Consider the following 20972-nt stretch of genomic DNA (forward strand, 5'->3'; position numbering starts at 1 on the left):
GCTAGCAACAATAAAAACAAGCATAGCAACTTGCCTGACAACGAACGAGCATTCCGCCGCATTCCCGAGCACACCAATCAGTGCCGGTTTCATTTTGTACGCCTTGCCACATGTCAATCCTCTTACGAACTTGTGAAAAGTGAAAATTGCTGCACTGTAAAAGTAAATGTGCGCTCGCACTCGCACACATGCATACACATGTATATAGTATACATACATATATAGTAACATATACATATATGTACATTTTTGCATAGCTTATTCTGACCCAACTTTTCATTTTCTGCCAGCCTGTCAGCGCTGACAATTAATGAAAATGTTTGCTTTTAATCCTGACAGAGTGGCTTGCTGTGACCTCACTCCCTCAGAGTTAGTAAAAATAATTCGGCGCTGAGAGGTCAGTATTTTGTAAATGAATAAGTGAAGATGTTGGCACTTTAATGAATGCTTTCAAATTAAGATATCCGAGTGTAGGGGTATACGCGTAAATTTGTAGTTGATGATATAGCCAGGGCATCGAAAATAATCGGCAATAGAAGATCAATTTTAATGTCAAGTTTTTGGAGATCAATAATTTATAAGGAATGAGTCGCTCAATAAATGTATTCTGAATCTTTGTAAGAAGTGGATCATCTTATGGAAGCTACAGTACTGTCAATCACCAGTGTAACTATGTTATGCAAAACTTATAGGAAAGAACTACAACAGTAGCCGAAATGTTGCGAGAGTCCTAAACTTAGCATTTGTATTATAATTATGCGAAATTCGGAGCTCTTTCTCAAGTACATCAAAACATCATTGGGTATATGGGATCTGAGGAAATCTTTCGGAATTTTTAATTCAAAATATGTAGCGTATAAAGTCCACCGAAAGCGCTGAAATAATTAAAGTAGAAATAAATTAAAAATAAAGTAGCAAAAAAAGAGAAAGGTCCAATTTTATTCCGTTTGTAGGATTAAATAAAATAATACTTGAGAAAAAAAGCTTACTGCCTTTGTAAATATTTTCAAATATTTGTATTGATCAATTTACCCTAGGATCGATATAACTGAGAGAGAAAGAGTGTGACCGCTTTTCAGAACTCTTACGCCATGTCCAGCGTAGACACGGGCACGATTTACCGATATGCGCAGGCCCACAATATCGTTTCCTTTCCTTTCCTTTCCTTTCCTTTCCTTTCCTTTCCTTTCCTTTCCTTTCCTTTCCTTTCCTTTCCTTTCCCTCCCTTTCCTTTCCTTCCTTACTTTCCCTTCCGACCTAAAGCGTGCCTGACCTATTTTCATAACATATCATTGGGATGCAAAGAAAACCCAATTTCATTGATATTGGTCGAGTAGTTGGAGATATGGTTTTTGACCCATATATGGGCGGAGCCACACCCACTTAAAATGTTGTATACCAATTTAGGTGGAGCCCTTCTGCACCTTCTTTATAATGAAATTTGAGGTTTCTGGTGTTTTCACTTACTGAATTAAAGCATTTTTAGTAGTTTTCAACATAACCTTTGTAGGGGAGGTGGGCGTAGTTATAATCCGATATCCTCCATAGTACTGTATAAGGTAGTACCTAAAAAAACGACTGTAGTTTGGTTGATATAGCTCAAATAGTTTACGAGATATGTACAAAAAACGAGCGGGCCACGCCCACTTCTGCAAAAAAATTACATCCAAATATGCCCCTTCATAGTGCGATCCTTTGTACCAAATTTTACTCCCATATCTTTATTTATGGCTTATTTATTGCACTTTATGTGTTTTCGGTTTTTGTTGGCGTATTTTAATTTATTTTATTTCTTTTTACGAAAAAGTGATTTCAGGGTTTCTGCGAGATTTCAATGAATGATATATTTTTGGTTCAAATATTTTCCGCAAAAAGGAGATAATTTTTGTAATAATCACTATAACATATTATTAAAACCGTACTTACGAAAATCTCTACCATCTGACCATCGTGTCACAGTTTCAGCTGGATTAATGATCGATTGGCAATTCTTTGAACGTGAGTAATACCTAATGGCTGGAATGAGTTTTAAAAACCTCTGAATAATTAATGGACGTGTCAGCTGGAATTCATATGTATTACTAAGCACATCAAATTTGTTTATAAATTCCTCATTTTACTCTTTCTCGTACGATAATTTTAAAGCTTAAATACTTGCATATATTCTAAATACGATATTCACTCACATACCTCAAAATATCATTGGCAACTAAGCTGTAATGTTACTTTATCAATATCTAACAGTCTCTTTACATTAAGCAAGTATGAGTAATAAAAGTAAAATCTTAATATCAATTATTACACGTTCTTAATACGGTGGTTCGAATATAGAAAACACCCTATAGGAATGAAAAATTACTGTAAAATATTATTTAATATTCAAATTAACTGACCTGATCAAGGTATTAGAATTACCGACTTCTATTAAAATGCTAAACAAAAAATCTTTAATTGGTTTCACCTTTAATTAACATGCTCTTCAAAATTTTCTAATTTTCCTAGTTGGCACAATTTCTCTGCACATGCCATAACTAAAGAGCACTGATTAACTGTAAATATATGACTGTACCTGCACCTATACGTTAACATGGAAGTTTGCTGCTAATTATGCTAATCTATGAATAATTTAAATCGAAGCTTCCGAAGCCTACTGCTTATTACGTTCGTGCATGTTATGCTACCGCATACACTCCTATACTTATTATATACACGTGTGTATGTATTTACTACACAGATTTTGGTACACCTTATACAGCTTGTGCCCGAAATTGCTTTTTCAATTGATTTCGCAGAGAGTTCCTTGCCAAAAGTATTATTATTAAAATCTTTTGTTGCCTTGGTTGATTACTGGGTCTTACGTGCTCATACTAACGGTTGTTTTGCCGTTGCATTATCGATTATATTTCAGCTAACATTTGCAATAGGTGTTGCCACATTTTATTTTTTGTATGTGAAATGCTTATGATTTGGTATAAATATGGAGATCCAACTCAGTAAAAGTATTTCCTGAAAGATCGGGTGAAGAAATACAGAATTATGTGCTATAGGGTTGTATTTATAGCGAAACAGTATTATTTAATGGCAGATCAAATTGAGACCAGAGACTTATTTCATCTTTGGAAAAAGTAATATTTGAAATCCATAATGGTTTTACCGTAAGTTAGACAACACGTTTCATGATTAGGACTGTTTCCGATGTGTAAATAAATATCTACAAGCCTTCCTTCGAAATTCTCTGTAACACCGATTGTTTCCAAAATACATGGCTTATAATCAAAAGGGCCTTCTTCATCTTCATTCCTACATCACTCATGAAATTCGCAACGAAATTCTACTCTGAGGCCGATGATATATGATAGGAACTCATGTAGTACTTGTAGACGAGCGGTTCGTAATCTTTGAACTGTTGTTGTCGGATGACCCGAAATATGGGCTTGCGCTCATGAGAGGTCAAAACCAAATTTTCGTCCTTAAGAAACCGTCCCAGTTTTATTGAAGTATCAATGTCTGAAAGTGTGTCGTCTTTTGGACCATTTTGCTTGTCTAGTTGTCATTAAGAAATAAGGACGTTGTAGGAGGTCGATTGAAAGTGAAAGTAGAACAGAGGGTTGGCCGCAGGTGGCTGTATAACTGAAAGGTTAGACCGATAGCCTTTTCAATGTATATCTGAATTAAAAATTGGTAGGTCTTTATATTGGAGGTCTTTCTTCGATAGAGTTAACTTTAATGACAGTTGCTATAACTAAATTTAAAATTTCCTATTTGTTTATTTTTAATCATTTTAGCTTTATGTGGCAACTCAGCAACTCGTCAAGTTGAACTCGATAATTGCAGCAATTGAATGATGGAAAATCCTCATATAATGTATACGAATATATGTGCGTGTTAGTGCAGCAGCTTATAAGCGCGTATAGCTCCCCTGCAGTACGGCTGGTATGAATTGGTGAATTGCACTAGTGAATTCTTGTGTTACAAGTAACTAGAGAATTCACGACAACGAGGTAATGCAGAGAAGCAATAGGACATGAGAGAGATTGAGAGAGAAGAGAAGAGATCATTATAGTATTTACGTACAAGTTGGTCATTGAAAGCATGATTTACTGTAGTAGAAAGAAAGGCATCAGCGTTTTCTTTGTAATTCTGATATTTCATTTTTCGCATAATAGTTGTTCTCTGATTGTACAATTGATCTCGCGTCGCGGGTTCTAATACGTTTATTGTTTATTAAAAGTGTTATTAAAAGGTGAATAATTAAATGAAATAATAGTGGATAAAAACAAAGAAAACATAAATATTTTATGCAAAAAAATGGATTGCCCTGCACAATGAAAAGAGGTAAGAATTCCAACATTGCTGTATATGGTTTGTTCGAAAGTGTTTGCACATATTTATGAACGCATAAATATCCTTGTATGTACATTTATTTAAATTATTAACACCTTACTTATATGTATACTTGTTTCGAATTATTTTACTCATTTAAGATCAACACCAAATTTTAATGGAACTCTTAGAAATGTGACTTGGGGATATAAGTGCAGTGATATATATGGTATGTAATTTGTAATACAAATTTAATATCAACTACATTTCTTTTTAATTATTTTCTTTCTTTATCACATGTTCAACGAAGTCGCTTTTGAATCCAGCCGAAGTGCACAAAAACTTCTCACTTGACTTCTTCTGACTTGACTGATATTAACCGACCCTGTTGTTCAGATGGTAAATATAATTGTAAACAAAGAAATTTTAAATAAAAAATAATATTGTTAATTATATAAAATTTAAATAAAATTTGTGTTTAATTATGTTTGGAATAAACTAGCTAGGTTGAGAGGTAGTGAAGAAAGTAGTGAAATTTAATAGTCGGTAAGTTGTGAAGTAACTAATGATATATAGTCAGTGATATGTGGTGAAGTAGCTAGTGAAATATAGGCGGTGAAATCACTCGTGAATAGTGTTAATCGGTTACCGCCAATGACATCGCCGTGTTAAATTCATGAGTGAATTGCATTGCCGGTATTATGGTGGGTAACCAGTGGTGGTTACCAGTAAGTAGTGAACTCACTAGTGTTTCACTACTGAGCCGAACTGAAGGGTCGCAAGCTCCACAGTAAATAATTTTCTTCGTGTCTAAGTATGTGTACGTGAATATATGAAATACAATAGTTCTCAAGCTGCTTCTTCGCTTTAACTTTCAATATTCAAATTGACTTGCTGTTTCCATTGCCTGAGCGTTTGCTTTTGTTTGAATTCTAATTACCGTTTTATTCATTAACGTCTACGCATATGAATAAGGAAGGTCTCACATACATATATACTGTTGCAATAGTTTGGGCACGCACTAGTCACTACCCTTCAGTTCGGCTCATTAGTGAAAGACTAGTGAGTTCACTACTTACTGGTAACAACCACTGGTTACCCACCATAATACCGGCAATGCAATTCACTCATGAATTTAACACGGCGATGTCATTGGCGGTAACCAGTTTACACTATTCACTAGTGATTCACCACCTATACTTCACTAGATACTTCATCACATATCACTAACTATATTTCACTGGCTACCTCACCACTTATAACTTTCTATATTACACTAGTTACCTCACTACCTACCACCTTATATATTTCACTAGTTATCTCATTACATACTTAGTTCATACCATTCATCATTTAATAATACAGGATACAATTTTTATATGTCAATATTCATATCATGTTCGGATTTATTTTTATTTACACTATGTTTATTCTATTTTTTGTAGCTGAATTGCTTTGCGCAATTGTTTTTCGGCCGGCTCGAAGTCATCGCTAACTGGAATTGATTCTGGAAAGATATATGTATATTAAAATAACTTAGTAAAGATGTATTTTCACACATAAATCAATATGTAATTGAGTGCTATCACAAACATAGCGTAAACAGTTATAATATCTTGAAAGAAGTAAACAGTATTTACATACCTATTTAGGGAGTAAAAATTCTCCAGACTTCTTAAAGATTTTTTTCCATGAATTCCATCAATATTATATTCTTGGACAACAGCGTCCGTCAATATCTCTTTAAGATTTTTAACCACCCCTACCGGTCTAAAAAGGGATTTCATAGTTTTTACCTGAAAAGAAAAGTAATTATTATAAAGGAATTAAGATGCAAAGATTGACCATTCATTCGCGATTGTCGTTATTTATTTCTGCATTTAGACATCTACCTCCTCCACACTTGACAATGGAAATTTTGCTGTTAAAACAGTTTCCTCAGCAATGTGGCGATTCCACTTATTTACAACTACTTTCATATCGACTACTGCTTCCATGCAAATTCGGAGTTGATCTAAAATATGTAAATAAATGTAAACAAACATATATGTATGTAGTTATGTATATAAAGCACAGATGATTTAAATTTGTTTACACGTAGATATGTACATATGTATGTACATACATGCGTGAATTTAATACTTGTCCCTATAAAATTTTTCTTACCTCTTAAAAGCTTGTTATCCTGTAGCATTGTTTCTAAAAAAATTATGAAGAATAATTATAGTTATTATAATTATATACTCTTCTATGCGTTTTTAGAACATCTGACAATTGCATTCCTTTCTGTCTTTAGCTGAAATATTGTAAAAGTTCAATCTTAAAGTATTGAAATAATTATATTTAGTTATACATATATGTACATACATTTCCTATGTATTTAAGCTATATTTTTCTGGAATTCTCTGGCCTCTAAATCTATCTCACTGTTTAAAACACTTTCTTCTATTTCTACCACTTGCTCATCCTTTTCACATTTTTTATTTTTTTAATCTTCACAGTTTCGTCCGTTTTTTCCGCGATTTTCAATATTTTTTCCTTTCCGCGTATTGAAGGCGCTTCAAATGCCTTTATACATTTTCTCACCTTTATTCACTTTTTATTTAAACGGTTTAAAATATTAATAATCAAAAATTTAATTACCAAACACGACGCGATGTTGCATGAAACTATAATGCCGAAAAAGTACAACTTGAAAATTACAAATAAAACGCTGTCTCCATATGTAACGGTAAACATTTGTCGCGAAATTTAGAAGTTTTTTTACAGTGAATCATGCTTTTCATGATCGACATGTATGTAAATGCGGTAATAATACAAGCGTTTTTATCAAACTGTGCTTACTGTAACGACTAGGTTTTCTCAAATTTGCATTCCACCCTTATTTTTCGCTGATATTCTACTGAGAGTACATATTGAAAAAATTGCGTGCTGTAGATCATGCTCTCTTCTCTCACAATCTCTCTCCTGTACTACTGCTTCTCTGCATTACGGCGGTGTCGTGAATTAACTAGTTACTTATAATATATGAATTCACTAGTGCAATTAACAAATTCATACCAGCCGTACTGCAGGGTACATACACCTACCTCTTAAGCATCGTCTTTGCATGATTGTGTGTGCTTTAAAAGGATGATTTCGATTTATGCAACAACAACTATCAACATTTATGTATAGAAACCTATGGGCATTGAAATGGACATACCATGAAATACATTATATAGCTACATATATACAAAAATCTTTGGTAAATAGACTCCGTCCATGAATCTGTATTAGGGGCCATCCATAAATTACGTTACACCTTGAAGGGGGGGTTATCGTTCAGAAGTGACATTGTATGACAAGGGGCAGGGAGGGGCTCTGATGCTAGACGATTTTTTGAGTTCAAAATGTGACAACTTGTGACAAGGAGGGGAGGAGGGGTTAAAAAGTCCTTAAATTCGTGTGACGTAATTTATGGATGGCCCCTTATAAAAATCAATCAGGTTCAAAGATGTTAAACATTTGTCTAGAAGAAACAACCCCAATATGACAAAAGAAGGGCGACGATAACCACAATCCTTGCCTTGATTCAAGATACCTTCATTGTTAATACATGGGGCCAACACAGATATATTCAGAGCAGCAAATATACATATTATATATTGCTGGAAATTATATTTTCTTTTGCTATGAAAGATGAATATTGTATCTCGGCTGGAAGTTCATGTCATCTTCACCGGTATTGGCCCCGGCCGATTCGTTGTCTTCACGACGAATGGATAGATGAGTACGGAGTTACATTTCCCCAATAATTTGAGCCGGATAAAAATTAGGCTCCGTTCTGGTTACGTAGACCCGACTATCGTGGGAACGAACGAAACCCTGTGAAACTGCAGAAGTTATGAAATAAAGCAAACTCTCTTCGATCCATTGGATAGAGAAAAAATAACGAACATGAAATCATCCAGCTCAGCTCGGAACTATTATGAAACACTTTCACTTTTCAATTTAGACCATGCAACGTAAGATAACATATCCCCGTTACTTGAATATACGAGATCTGTTCGAAAAATAAGGTCAATATTCAAAATTCTCGAGCTACGTACATTCGATTATCGATGTCAATGATGTGATCGACAATATAATGCTTTGATGGAAAAACGGTAGAATAAGCCCAGGAGTATTACTTTGGAGTTTGTGAAATTTTCGGATGTAAATTTTAACTGGTGAAGAGAAGGAAGTAGATAAACTCAGTAAGAACTACGTGGTGAAACTGTAAATCATAATTGCTGATTAACCATTTTCCAAGAACAAATAGTCCATTGTTCAAATGGAGAACTTTTAAGACAGATAAGTTTCTCGTTTAACGAAAGATGATGTTTCATCGAGTAAACAGACCTCGGAACTCATTCAATTAGATTTAGAACGATTGCAACATGACATCTCACGATCTCAAAATAGGAAATCCGAACAATTGGCAAATCATCTATAGAGCTTTAGAGCTCAGATAATACGTCCCTATTACAATGGCTGTAACTGTATATTATATAATTATTTGATTTTAGTATATATCCATACATATATAATATATATCGATAGTTGTGTGTGCAGACAAGCAATCATGCATATGGGTGCTCTTATTATTACCAACTATTCCTATTGTATGAGCTTAGCAGCTGAGTAGCTTGGGGTTTCCTCCACTTAATTCTTTTGCTGCTTTGTTGCCATCATTGTATTGCTGGCGTCAGTGGTGCGAATGCTCAAGCAGCACATATAAATGCATACCATTGAAGGCGCTCATTAAGATTCTTGAGTAAGTTTTGCGTGATAATCTGCTTTGCCCTCGAATGGGCTTGTGTGGTGAGCGCAACAACAAACCGTTAGATACTACACAGCATACAACTCTGCATAACAGTTGAGGACTATATTACATGCATATATGTATGTGTATATGTACTCATGTAGCCATTTTAGTTAGTCTCCGTGTAGTTCTTATTTGAAACTTTGGCATTTTCGTCGACGTACGTGACGTGTTGAAAGCTCTAAACCCTTTTAATTTTCCACTTCAGTTATTCGTTGTTTTGCACTCCAACAACACCTCAATATGCACGCAGACTGACTGCCTGTCTCACATACAGACATACATACATTTGTACCGTCAGTTCGCAGGTATGCATGTTCTTTAATTATATGTACTATTCTTCGCTCCTATTTATGTATTGGTTTTCATTTTTTTATTTTGCATTCTTCCTTTGCTTCGCTAAGCTCCGTGTAGTTTGCTTTGTTTTCCGCTCATTTGCTTAATTTAAATTGACATTTTCGGTGTTAATTTGCTTAATGGAATTTCGGTGTTTATTATCGAAGCGAAAAATTGCATAGCAGTTTATTATAATGAATATCGAGAGAAAACGGTAATTATCACTAATTAGAATTGTTTTTGTTGTGCGCTATGTTGTGCCACAAAATGCGAAAGTGGAGCAGCAACTATAATGTATGAAAACTACACAGCTTGGTTTAAAGTTAGCAAAGCTAGGTGCTAATTTAAGTTATCGATCTGGCACTAGCAATCGAGTTAATTGGAGTCATAAACATGCGTTGCGATAAAAGAGCATGTGTAGATATTGCTATTAAAGCGAGACACTCCGAAGCAAAAGGTAATATAAATTGAGGTAATTAACTATAATTAAGAAAAAAATAAAATAAAAAAGAAATTGGTTCATAAAAATAGTGACCACACAGTCATTAAAACTGTCAGAATCACAGATGATTAATATTGATACAATTAACGAGTTAATTGAGTCATTAGGAATATACTCCAGTAAATTCGAATTTTATATAAACCAAGCTTATACAATTAGCATAGAATAGAATTAATTATTACCACTACCTTAAAACTAACTAACTCCCTCAATTAATTGTTTCATATATGTTCGTTTCAGACAATCTCTAAATTTAGAATAACGAAGATGAAAAATTACTCATTTAATTAATTGTAACCCGAATGTCATATTATAAATTGAGCTCAATTAAGGTCTTAAGTAAAAAAAAAAAACATTTCTTTAACATTTTTCTAAATACTAAATTTTTCAAAACGCTTAGAAAGAATTTATAAATAACTAATTGAAATCACAAGTTTTTGACCTTCACACAGCCACCTACTCGATAACCGATGCTGCTGTTATACGTTTTTGTTTTTGCTTTTCATAAGAAGTTGGTAAACTTCATCAGCTGATTTATATTTTTAGCAGCGACATCTACCGTCGTGTAGCGTGAACAACAACTCGCATCCAAAGAACGTATATATAATTACAAATACGGTCTTTGTCGACTGAAACTCAATTAAAAATTAATGTACATTTTTATTTTGTATGGTCAATCGATCTTAATCAGCGTTTTAATCTAGCAGAGGTCGGTCAATTCAATGATCAATTATCTCCTGTGTGAAAAGGCTATAAGGACTGTTTGCCTTAGAAACTAGCCTCATAGATTCAATCTGTTCGGAGTAATATGTTCAAAAGTATAGCTTCCTAGTTAAATATAATACTATGCACTCGGCGTTATTTCAGCGGTGGAAACGAGTATTGAACTCCAAATGAAGTCACGTTTTTTGTTCAGAAACTGCTTTTCAAAAGTCACCGCTAATATTTCTATACTAGTTCTTATACTAGTTCCTCATTGATCCGATCTCAAATCCCTTGTTTCAAAACTTTCTGCTATACAATAACAAAAATATCGAGTTTTTGTTCCTCTTCCGAACCTAGATTGACATCTTTGGCCGATATTCGTACAGGACGCCTTCGGCATTCATATATAATAATGGTAGATGGCTCCGAAAAAAATAAAAAATGATACAGTGTACAAGCTGCAACTGGTATCGAGAAAGACATCGAGATTCCCCAGATTATTCAAGATACGCTAGGTGTCATCATTCAACCCGTAGAAGAAACATATGAACGAGTGAGGAGTATTTTAAAATCTTAAATCAATTCTTAGTAATTTTCAAAAGGATTAAAGCCAGTCTCAGTAATTTGATTGAGGCACATTTGTTCACCCCACTGAAATAACTGCATAATATTCTTTAAAATAACTACCCTTAAAACTTCTTCAAAAAGCTTCACAATAACTTACAACAAAATACTTACCTTTAAATGCAAAATGATTGAATTAAAGCAAATGTAAAAGGATAACTGTAAAGTCGACTTAAAAGTTACAAAAAGTTCGTCTGCAATAATCCTTTTGTTTATTAAAAATTCAATTGACGCATTTAATGAAAGCCAAACTTCAGCATCAACAGCCGGCTTACTTATTGAACTTTGACCCACTAAGCTGAGGTGTGAGTATGAGTGCAGCTGAAGTATGTGTGCCACACCCGCTTCCGTTGAATGTGGATGATGATGATGCCTACTGGCAGCTAACAAATCAACACATTTTAATGCGCTCATGCATTAAGGATGACCCGGTGGTAGTCATTTTGTTGCTGCATTGATCTTAAAAAAGACAAGCGAACCATGGAGTAAGTGAGACTATTGCGAAGACCTTGCAGGAAAGTCGAAGGTAGTTTATTGCCTACTTTTGTGCGCGAAGGCATAAAGGCTAAATAGGATGAATGCGAATCTCTTTATCGGAAATTTTAAACCCTCATTTACATCTACGGTGACGTGAACTCATCCTTTTAGCACTACCTTACGACCACTCTCCAGCCACATCGTCTCTAATTTTCCCCAGACATGATGAAGCTTTAAGCTCCCACTCACAACAACTGCATAATATCGGTGCGTATGGGTTTCCCTTGTGCTAAGCGGTTCGTAAGAGGATTTAAAAGTATCGCTGCCACTTCATCGACAAATGATTGGCCGTCAAAAGTCGTAAGTGAAATCGAAGGCGGAGGTCAATTGAGAGTGCGTAAAGGGTTAAGAGGAATGAGTAGTGTACAGGACGGTAAGCGTGGTGTCGACTGTGTTTGTGCGTGTATGTGGTACGAGCTTACCTGCATTTTAAATAAGCTGAAATGGACGGAAGTGGTCGATGAGCTTATCGTAAGTTCAATGTTAGCTTTAAGGCACATTACACTTATGAGCTTGTGTGCGTTTTATGCTACCATTTATTTATTTCTATGGCCTTGTGTCTTAGGTGTGAATATCCCTTTTTCATTAAAACTTCACTTGAGTGCGTCAGCAGGTCTCTTATATACACACGCACACCGACTGACCAAAGTAGTTTGAACAAAAGTTGGAATCCGCATAAATTTACTTCACATTTACTATTTGTACTTAAGCCTTTTTGGAGTGATCAAAGGAGATAAACTTTAACTGAATATTGTAAAATTAGACGACAGTACGTTTCCAGAAAAAGTTGCAGACTTAACTTTTATTCAAATTTATATAAATATATTTACTTCGCTCCCGCTTGTAAAAAAGAGACTCTAAAGCACAACAACTATAAAACATGCAAAGCACTCGACTACCACTGAGACTGAAGTCTGAAGAGATAAGTAAGTAAATCCAAAATCCTGGAACTATGCTCTCTACTAAGAAACGAATACTATTCTAAAAGGTTTCAGCTTCGGACGACGGATACAATTTCAATACTGCGAATGCTAATTAATAATATATTGAAAAAATTACACCAAACGTATTCGATACGAAATCGGAACCCACTATACATTAGCTGTTGTCCTCTGCTACCCCTACTTTGTCCAAGAGTCACCATTGCATCCCGAAAATACTACGGTTTGCTGCGGTGCATGGGTCGGTGGTGTCATTGGGGTGAACCTCTGCCGTGATGGTCAAGACCGACACGTTACTGTGAATGAGAATCGCTACCACTCAATGATAACCGAATATTTTTGAACCCGAATTGGATGATATGGACTTAGACAATATGTAGTTCCAACAGAATAGCGCCACAAGCTACACAGCGAATGTCACAATCGATTTATTGAAAACCAAGTTCTGGTAACTTCGTAGAAATATCGAACGTGAAAGTGCAGCAGTATCGGCTGGCAGTATTAATGCTTGAAAACCGTCGAAAATTTGGTACAGCGTCTGGTTTTTGCAAGCATGCTGATGGTGGTCAGCAAAAGAAATCGAGTTTCATACATAATAACATCGAATGTATTTTCACAGGAATAAAGAATTTTCGTTGATACCCCAAATCTCTTGAACCGTTCTTATTAAAAACAACCCTTTAGTACAATATACGGGTTCATACGACGATTTCATTAATTTTCGGCATCAGACTTTTTTATACCTTAGGAAATAAGTTTATGTAATTTTATATAGATAACTCACGTGATGACCCGAATTTTGGGACAAAGTCAACCGGGAGCTTGATAACACAGCCCAGGAGGGTATAAAAAACTATATTATGAAAACTAGAGCTGATTACAGATTTGAATTCAGCGCACCCAAATTAACTAGAATTAGTTGATAAATTCAAAGAAGCAATTTGAGTGTTGGCCTGTGTAATCTATATATCTATAAATTATGAGCACGAAAAGAAATATTGGCTCGATTTTAACCATACCCGGAAACATTATCATGACGACAAGAAGCCCTCTGACAGATATCTCAGAGAGTGACCGACGTTTTTGTGAAAATTCATCCATATTTGAGGGCTTTAAAAATTATGATCAGATTTTGACTAATTTGAAGTGAAGCACAGAAGTGGGACCATTTGTACGAAGAGTAAGTCCGATATCTTCCATAATGATTTATATATGGACATTTATGCCAGAAGGTCCACCACAGACAAAATATTAAACATTATTAGAATTACAAAGTTTTTGCATATTTTTATAGGAAAATATTTAAATTTATTTATATTAAATTTATTTTAAACTAATTCATAACCAATTACGAGATATACGAAAGCCAAGTCGCATAGGAGCTACTTTTCTCATTTCGATTTTTCTACTGCATTTGTTTTTTCGTCACAATTGTTAAAGAAACATATCATGTATAATTTTTTACTTTGTGCAAAACCTTTATAAGGGTACAAAGAGCAAAATAAAATGCATAAGAAAGCATGCGATTGCAAATAACTGTAAGTTTTTGCTCTCTTATTATCCTATATTTTAATGTCCCGTGCGACATCAAAAAACAACACTTGTTCCCACATCATCGCAAATGGGGTTTTCGAGAGAAAGGTTTTGCGCAAGATTTATGGTCTTCTAAACATTGGCAACGGCGAATACCGCAGACGATGGAACGATGAGCTGTACGATTTATACGACGACATTGACATAGTTCAGCAAATAAAAAGACAGCGGCTACGCTGGCTAGGTCATGTTATACGGATGAAAGAAAACACTACAGCTCTGAAAGTATTCGATGCAGTACCCGCTGGAGGAAGCCGCGGAAGAGGACGACCTCCACTCCGGTGGAAAGACCAAGTGCAAAGTGACCTGGCTTCACTTGGTGTTTCCAGGTGGCGCCAAAAAGCAAAAAGGAGGAATGAGTGGCGCGCTCTGTTGGATTCGGCTATAATCACTTAAAGCGGTTCCTACGCCAAATATATTTATATATATATGTGAATCAAAAAAATTGAATATTGCCTCACAATTCGCTGAAATCGCCGTTTGAATCGTTGTTCCCAAAAACGACTTCCATTTTTTGTCCCGTGCGAATGCCTTGGTTTTTTGCAATTATCTTGAAAATGAAAATCGTTCCAAAATCAACCTTAACACTAAATGTAGAGCTAATGAAGGGCTATTAAAAAATCCTACTGTCAAAATTAAAAAACATTTTTGTTCATACTTGTTTTTAGTTGAAAGGTGTACGATTGTTACGTTCGACATGGCGGAAATGCCCATATACATTATTAATTGTATGAATCAGATGGAACGAAATATAGGGTCCAGAAAAAGCACGAAGTGTTGATAAATGTAAGTGTTCTTTCTGAATACCCATATATCATATTACACATATCCAAACTCATATTCGTCTGTGAATTTTGGTTTATGGGGAAATTCGAACTTTTGTTCCGCCACACGTAGTCTCATTGAATTTTCTCTTTCGTTAGTTAGGCAAATAGCGAACTTTTGCTTGCATACAAACACACACTTGTGTGCAAATACAAATAAAAAAACAAAAAACAATGAAAATCACACGCATATTTCTACGTTTGTATGTGTTTAAGCCCACACATACAAACACAGCTGTACCACTTGATTCAAGCTGGCGAAGGATATCAATGCCTTAGCATCTGATTTTATTAAAGTAAGCTTAGCACGTAAGATTTACGACATCATACCAATACATATGCAGAATGCTACTTACTCTACAAGAACAATGCAAAGTAATGGTTGAAATGTTTCTACTCACACCCACATACACACATGCATATATGTATGTCGATGTAAGCCCCTCTTACCTTCATTGGTATGCATAGCGGTATTGTTTGTCTGTATGTTTATAGTCCAAGCTCATATTCACACATCGATTGGCCTTAATTCAAAACCGAAAACTTTGTAAGCACTTTACGCCATTTACGGGTCATATGCCGGTGACCGAAAGTGTGTTTTTTTACAATAACTCCAGTTGGCCCATGTGGCACACATGCACACACACACGGGCTTGAAGTGTAGCCTTATTACAATAACTAAGCGTATTTTATGATTGCTGAATAAAATCGAAAGCTACTTTCAAATTGTAGGTAGGTGTTTGTGTGTATGTGCTTTTAGAGTTTTAGAGGTGAGCACTTTAATTCGCCCGGTAGATATGTTAGCTGAAAGTGAGTGAGGCTGCAAATTTTATGTGTTATGGCATGCGTCCCAGTAGGAAAGTTCATAGACGTGGAAAGATAATAGTTTCCAACAAAATTGTGTATCAAATTTAAAATCGGACTTTCGAATGGTATCATAATCACGATCATCAAAAGTGTTTGGAATGAGACGGAATTTGACCCAGTCAGTTCGGGAGACATATATATTCTAACGATCCAAGTTCGGTTCAGACACATAAATACCAAAGAACCGATACCAAATTGATCAGGAACGATACATAATAGTCAACAAACATAAGAGGTAAAGGACGATAATGCGGACTTCACTCTAACCGCGACACAAAACTTCACTTTATGACACAGTAACCTATTCCAAATCTCTTAACTTTGGCTAAGCCATTTGTAGTTACATCGATAATATAATGGTAAACTTCATCAAAGCAGCACATGGATCCGGAGTCTCTAGCGATAATCTTCGGAGAATACTTCTTTAAGCGGTGAAATGATCCATCTTTCTTATTAAGACATAACCTTTATTCTTGGGTTGAAATCAAAGACTCCCACAACGAAGGCCTAGACGATCTAGACTTTAAATTAGGAAATTCAAAACTCTAGATCAACCACATTCCAGCAAGGTACAGAAAACGTGTACCGCTTGAAATTTAGTGCTATACTTTTCTCTATAATACTCAAGTGAACTCAGATAATGGATCTTAAGGAACCCTGTAACCAACCCTTAGGAAGCGAACATGTTTCGGTAATCATTTAATAAATAGTAATTGTGAATGAGTTCTTTAAACGTTACCCAAGTTCCTAATTAAATATAGCATAGGGAACAGCAGGCGATTTAATCAACCAAGATCGTTGGATGAATAGACTTTTTAAAGCACAAAACTTTAAATTTCCATATAGTGGAAAACCGCAAAGGTTAATCCAACAAAATTACCTGCTCAAATAAGAAGCATGGGAGATCTCAGGAGCTAGAATACCGCAAACGAAAATAATCAAACAGAGTATTTAATGTTCTCCATATTCTTTCGATAACAAATATATAGCCACAGGGAAGAATTTAAAAAATACATCCGAATTCGCCTCTAAAAGACATCCAACTTCACCTGAAAAATGATGCAGCCATTAAAAAATCTAAATCGAGTATAACGTTACGATATATCCATTTATCATATACATTCCGCTATTACAGCGGACACGTAAACCTCAAATTTCCTACAGTGCCTGAAATACAACATATCTGTGTGTGACTAAAAGTTTTGCATTTAGCTCTATATTTTATGGGCTCTTCTAAACTACTCAGGTGTTAATTAAATTTAATATTTGTGTCCGAATAGGGTTTCATTTAAGTCGAAAAGTAGATTTATGCACAACCCTGAGTGGTTTTAAAGCATTTCACTTCGCCTTTTATGCGTATCCATTGGCAATGCATTTATAGTCATTAAGAAGAGCAATTTGCATGTGTGAAAAGGACGAATATAGAAGCAAAATAAAATACTGGATAGTTTAAAGATCGGTACATTGAAAATGGATTTGTACATAAAACCATATCCATACATAGTACAAGTTTCTCTCGAGGCGAATTTTTCACCAGCAAAATCATTCACCGTAGGCAGAAACAGTTAGTAATCCCAACCAAGCTCCCGGAGCTTCTGGGGAATAATTATTGTGATGCGATTGACCTGGCATTGTCTTGATGCAACACAATTACTCGCCGATTGGTCTGGGCGATTGCTCCTTCAAGCGGTCCAAATGTTGCAATTCTGAAATAACGATTTGGTCGCAGTGGAGCTTATTTAAAAATTAAAAAAATACGCTTATGTAATGGGTTCAAATACCAGACAGAAACAAATAATATTTTATTTAAAATGAAAAAGTTTTAATTGCAAGGAAACAATAGTATAGCATACTTTTAGGATCTACGGATAAAAAAGTTGAAATATATGTAATTATAAAATCCATGGAGTGAAAACAGGAGTTGGAATTAGTTGTTGTTGATGTTTAAAAATAAAAAATTCTTTGATTTCGATAACATATTTATTAGACCGATTTGGGTTTCAGGACACAATATTTAGAATAAATAATATATTTGAATAAATATAGTACACTACTGGTGGATCATTCTCTGGGAGATCAATTTTGAAGTGCGATCACCCAAAAGCATTTATTCACGGAATCCTAGGATGGTGATGTTTTCAGCGTCCTTTAGGTCAATGGCGAAAATTACCGATTGTTGGAACCATAGTTCGATGTTTTAACAAGGACCAGAGAACCTCATTTATGAGGCAATTAATGATATCAACGCTTTAAACCCTCTTTAGGGTAATAATCGACACTAATTGTTCAAATATCATTGAATATCCTTATATTTTTCCTATCCTTATATTAAACACTGCCGAAGCATAAAAATGTTTGCTTAGTCAAGAAAGTTTAAAAAATCGTATATAAAGGCATGCGAAACTAAATAAAAATCAGAATAAAAAATGTCTCGCTCAGTGATAGTCTTTAATTGCCCTCCACCAGTGGTAAGGAATTTAAAATACTCCATTGAGTTAACATATTGGAAGAAAAGGCTGAACTAAATTACGAAGAAGGAAAGAAAGGTAGAACAGCTTTAGTATAGGCTTAACGCCGCGAACAAACGTTCTCTTCAGCGTGATATGCTGTTAGAAAAACTTGGAAAACTTTAGTGTTCGATCCCACGATACTGTGCTTAAAATGAGTGTGGATAGTGTATTCTCCGGATTAAGAATATAAACAGAAGGACCTCGCCTAACGGACACCTCTCTTACGCTGATTATTACAGCCGTCGGAAAACAGTAATTTTCGAGAAATTCGCATTTAAAAAATTCCCAAATTTAAATATGGAAAATCTTGATTTATAGTGAAGTTTTCATTTAAGTTGTGAATTTGCAATTTATATTAAACACTTCCCTACATTGTGACCACATATTTATTTAACATCAATTATTTAAATATTTGCTTTAAATAAGCATTTCAGTTTTTACAATTTCTGCTTTCCATTTTAGCAAATATTAAAAAATAAATTATCCATTTTAATAAAAGCAAAAAGTTTTTGGTCTTATATGTCTGCTTTATTGCTTCAATTAATTTAACAAATGTTTCTTGGATTGGCAATATTTTTGCTACATATGCATGCCATTGTATTTGAAAAATATTCACTATTATTGTAATTGTCTTTTATAAAAATCCGTTTAACGTTTAATTACCTGCCACTGGCACTTAATTCGTTGTGTATGAGTTCTTTCCTCTGCAACAAATGGATTGTCTGGGTCGCTATGATTTATGCGACAATGCTCATACCCCTAACTATATAGGCACGTGCCTTTGTATTAAAGGTATGAACACAGCAGCAGACCTGACGTATTCCGAACACACTTCCACCCAGAGGTCGTCACTCCTGTCCTTGATCTTTCCAAGAACGCAGTGGCTTTTGAATAGATAATATGTTGTCAATTGTTTTGGCAGATCTGCTATAATGTTACTGCTTCGGGCAGTATGAGCACCTCAGCAGACCTGACGTATTCCGAACACACTTCCACCCAGAGGTCTTCACTCCCGTCCTCGATCATTCCAAGAACGAAATGGTTTTTGAATATATAATATATTATCTATTGTTTTGGCAGATCTGCTATAATGTTACTGCTTCGGGCAGTATGAGCACCTCAGCAGATCTGACGTATTCCGAACACACTTCCACCCAGAGGTCTTCACTCCCGTCCTCGATCATTGCAAGAACGCAGTGGCTTTCGAATATATAATATATTGTTTATATAATATATTGTTTATCGCTTTGGCAGATTTACCTGACGTATTCCGAACACACTTCCACCCAGAGGTCTTCACTCCCGTCCTCGATCATTCCAAGAACGAAATGGTTTTTGAATATATAATATATTATCAATTGTTTTGGCAGATCTGCTATAATGTTACTGCTTCAGGCAGTATGAGCACCTCAGCAGACCTGACGTATTCCGAACACACTTCCACCCAGAGGTCTTCACTCCCGTCCTCGATCATTCCAAGAGAGAAATGGTTTTTGAATATATAAAATACTATCTATAGTTTTGGCAGATCTGCTGTAATGTTACTGCTTCGGGCAGTATGAGCACCTCAGCAGATCTGATGTATTCCGAACACACTTCCACCTAGAGGTCGTCACTCCTGTCCTCGTTCAATTCTAAGAACGTAGTGGCTTTCGAATATATAATATATTGTTTATCGCTTTGGCAGATTTACCTGACGTATTCAGAACACACTTCCACCCAGAGATCTTCACTCCCGTCCTCGATCATTCCAAGAGAGAAATGGTTTTTGAATATATAAAATACTATCTATTGTTTTGGCAGATCTGCTATAATGTTACTGCTTCGGGCAGTATGAGCACCTAAGCAGATCTGACGTATTCCGAACACACTTCCACCCAAAGGTCGTCACTCCTGTCCTCGTTCAATTCTAAGAACGCAGTGGCTTTCGAATATATAATATATTGTTTATCGCTTTGGCAGATTTATCGCTCGCGCAGTAATTATACCAGTCACATATGGTACCGCTGAATCACATGTACTCACTGATAAAACGTTGTCTTCGCTTAAATTAATTCTTATTTTTCGGTAAAAGAAATGCATTTTTACCGAGTGTCAATTTTATAATATTCCACATGTCTTTAATTTCGGACGCAATTAGAACATTCGCACACCACGACTGGTTGACGGTTCATTAAAAACTGAGCAAAAGTTTAAAGTAATATTTTTAATTGTTTGAAATCTGTAGATAGATAGATTTTATTCTATTGTGCCATCTCACAGAATACCATCCAGTCCTGAAGCCCTAAGAAAACTCTCTGGCCCCTCCGGTCTGGCACCCGAGGCCTTTTTAGCTAGTTGGATTTCCAGGTTGACATGGTTATT

At 35.3% G+C, this 20972-nt stretch overlaps 2 long non-coding RNA genes across 2 annotated transcripts; one reads left to right on the plus strand and one right to left on the minus strand.

Moving 5' to 3' along the window:
- Window positions 1-5728: 5728 nt before the first annotated feature.
- LOC128922279 (uncharacterized) lies at window positions 5729-7394 on the minus strand. Its single transcript, XR_008471503.1, has 3 exons — window positions 6490-7394; window positions 5968-6337; window positions 5729-5830 (listed from the first exon to the last, which is right to left on the minus strand). It is a non-coding gene; the product is annotated as an uncharacterized LOC128922279 (long non-coding RNA).
- An 8329-nt stretch (window positions 7395-15723) lies between these two features.
- On the plus strand, window positions 15724-20420 carry LOC128922280 (uncharacterized). The gene is made up of 2 exons (XR_008471504.1): window positions 15724-19768; window positions 20217-20420. It is a non-coding gene; the product is annotated as an uncharacterized LOC128922280 (long non-coding RNA).
- Window positions 20421-20972: the final 552 nt, after the last annotated feature.

This window comes from Zeugodacus cucurbitae, chromosome 5, assembly GCF_028554725.1.
Source record: "Zeugodacus cucurbitae isolate PBARC_wt_2022May chromosome 5, idZeuCucr1.2, whole genome shotgun sequence".
Taxonomy (NCBI): Eukaryota; Metazoa; Arthropoda; class Insecta; order Diptera; family Tephritidae; genus Zeugodacus; species Zeugodacus cucurbitae.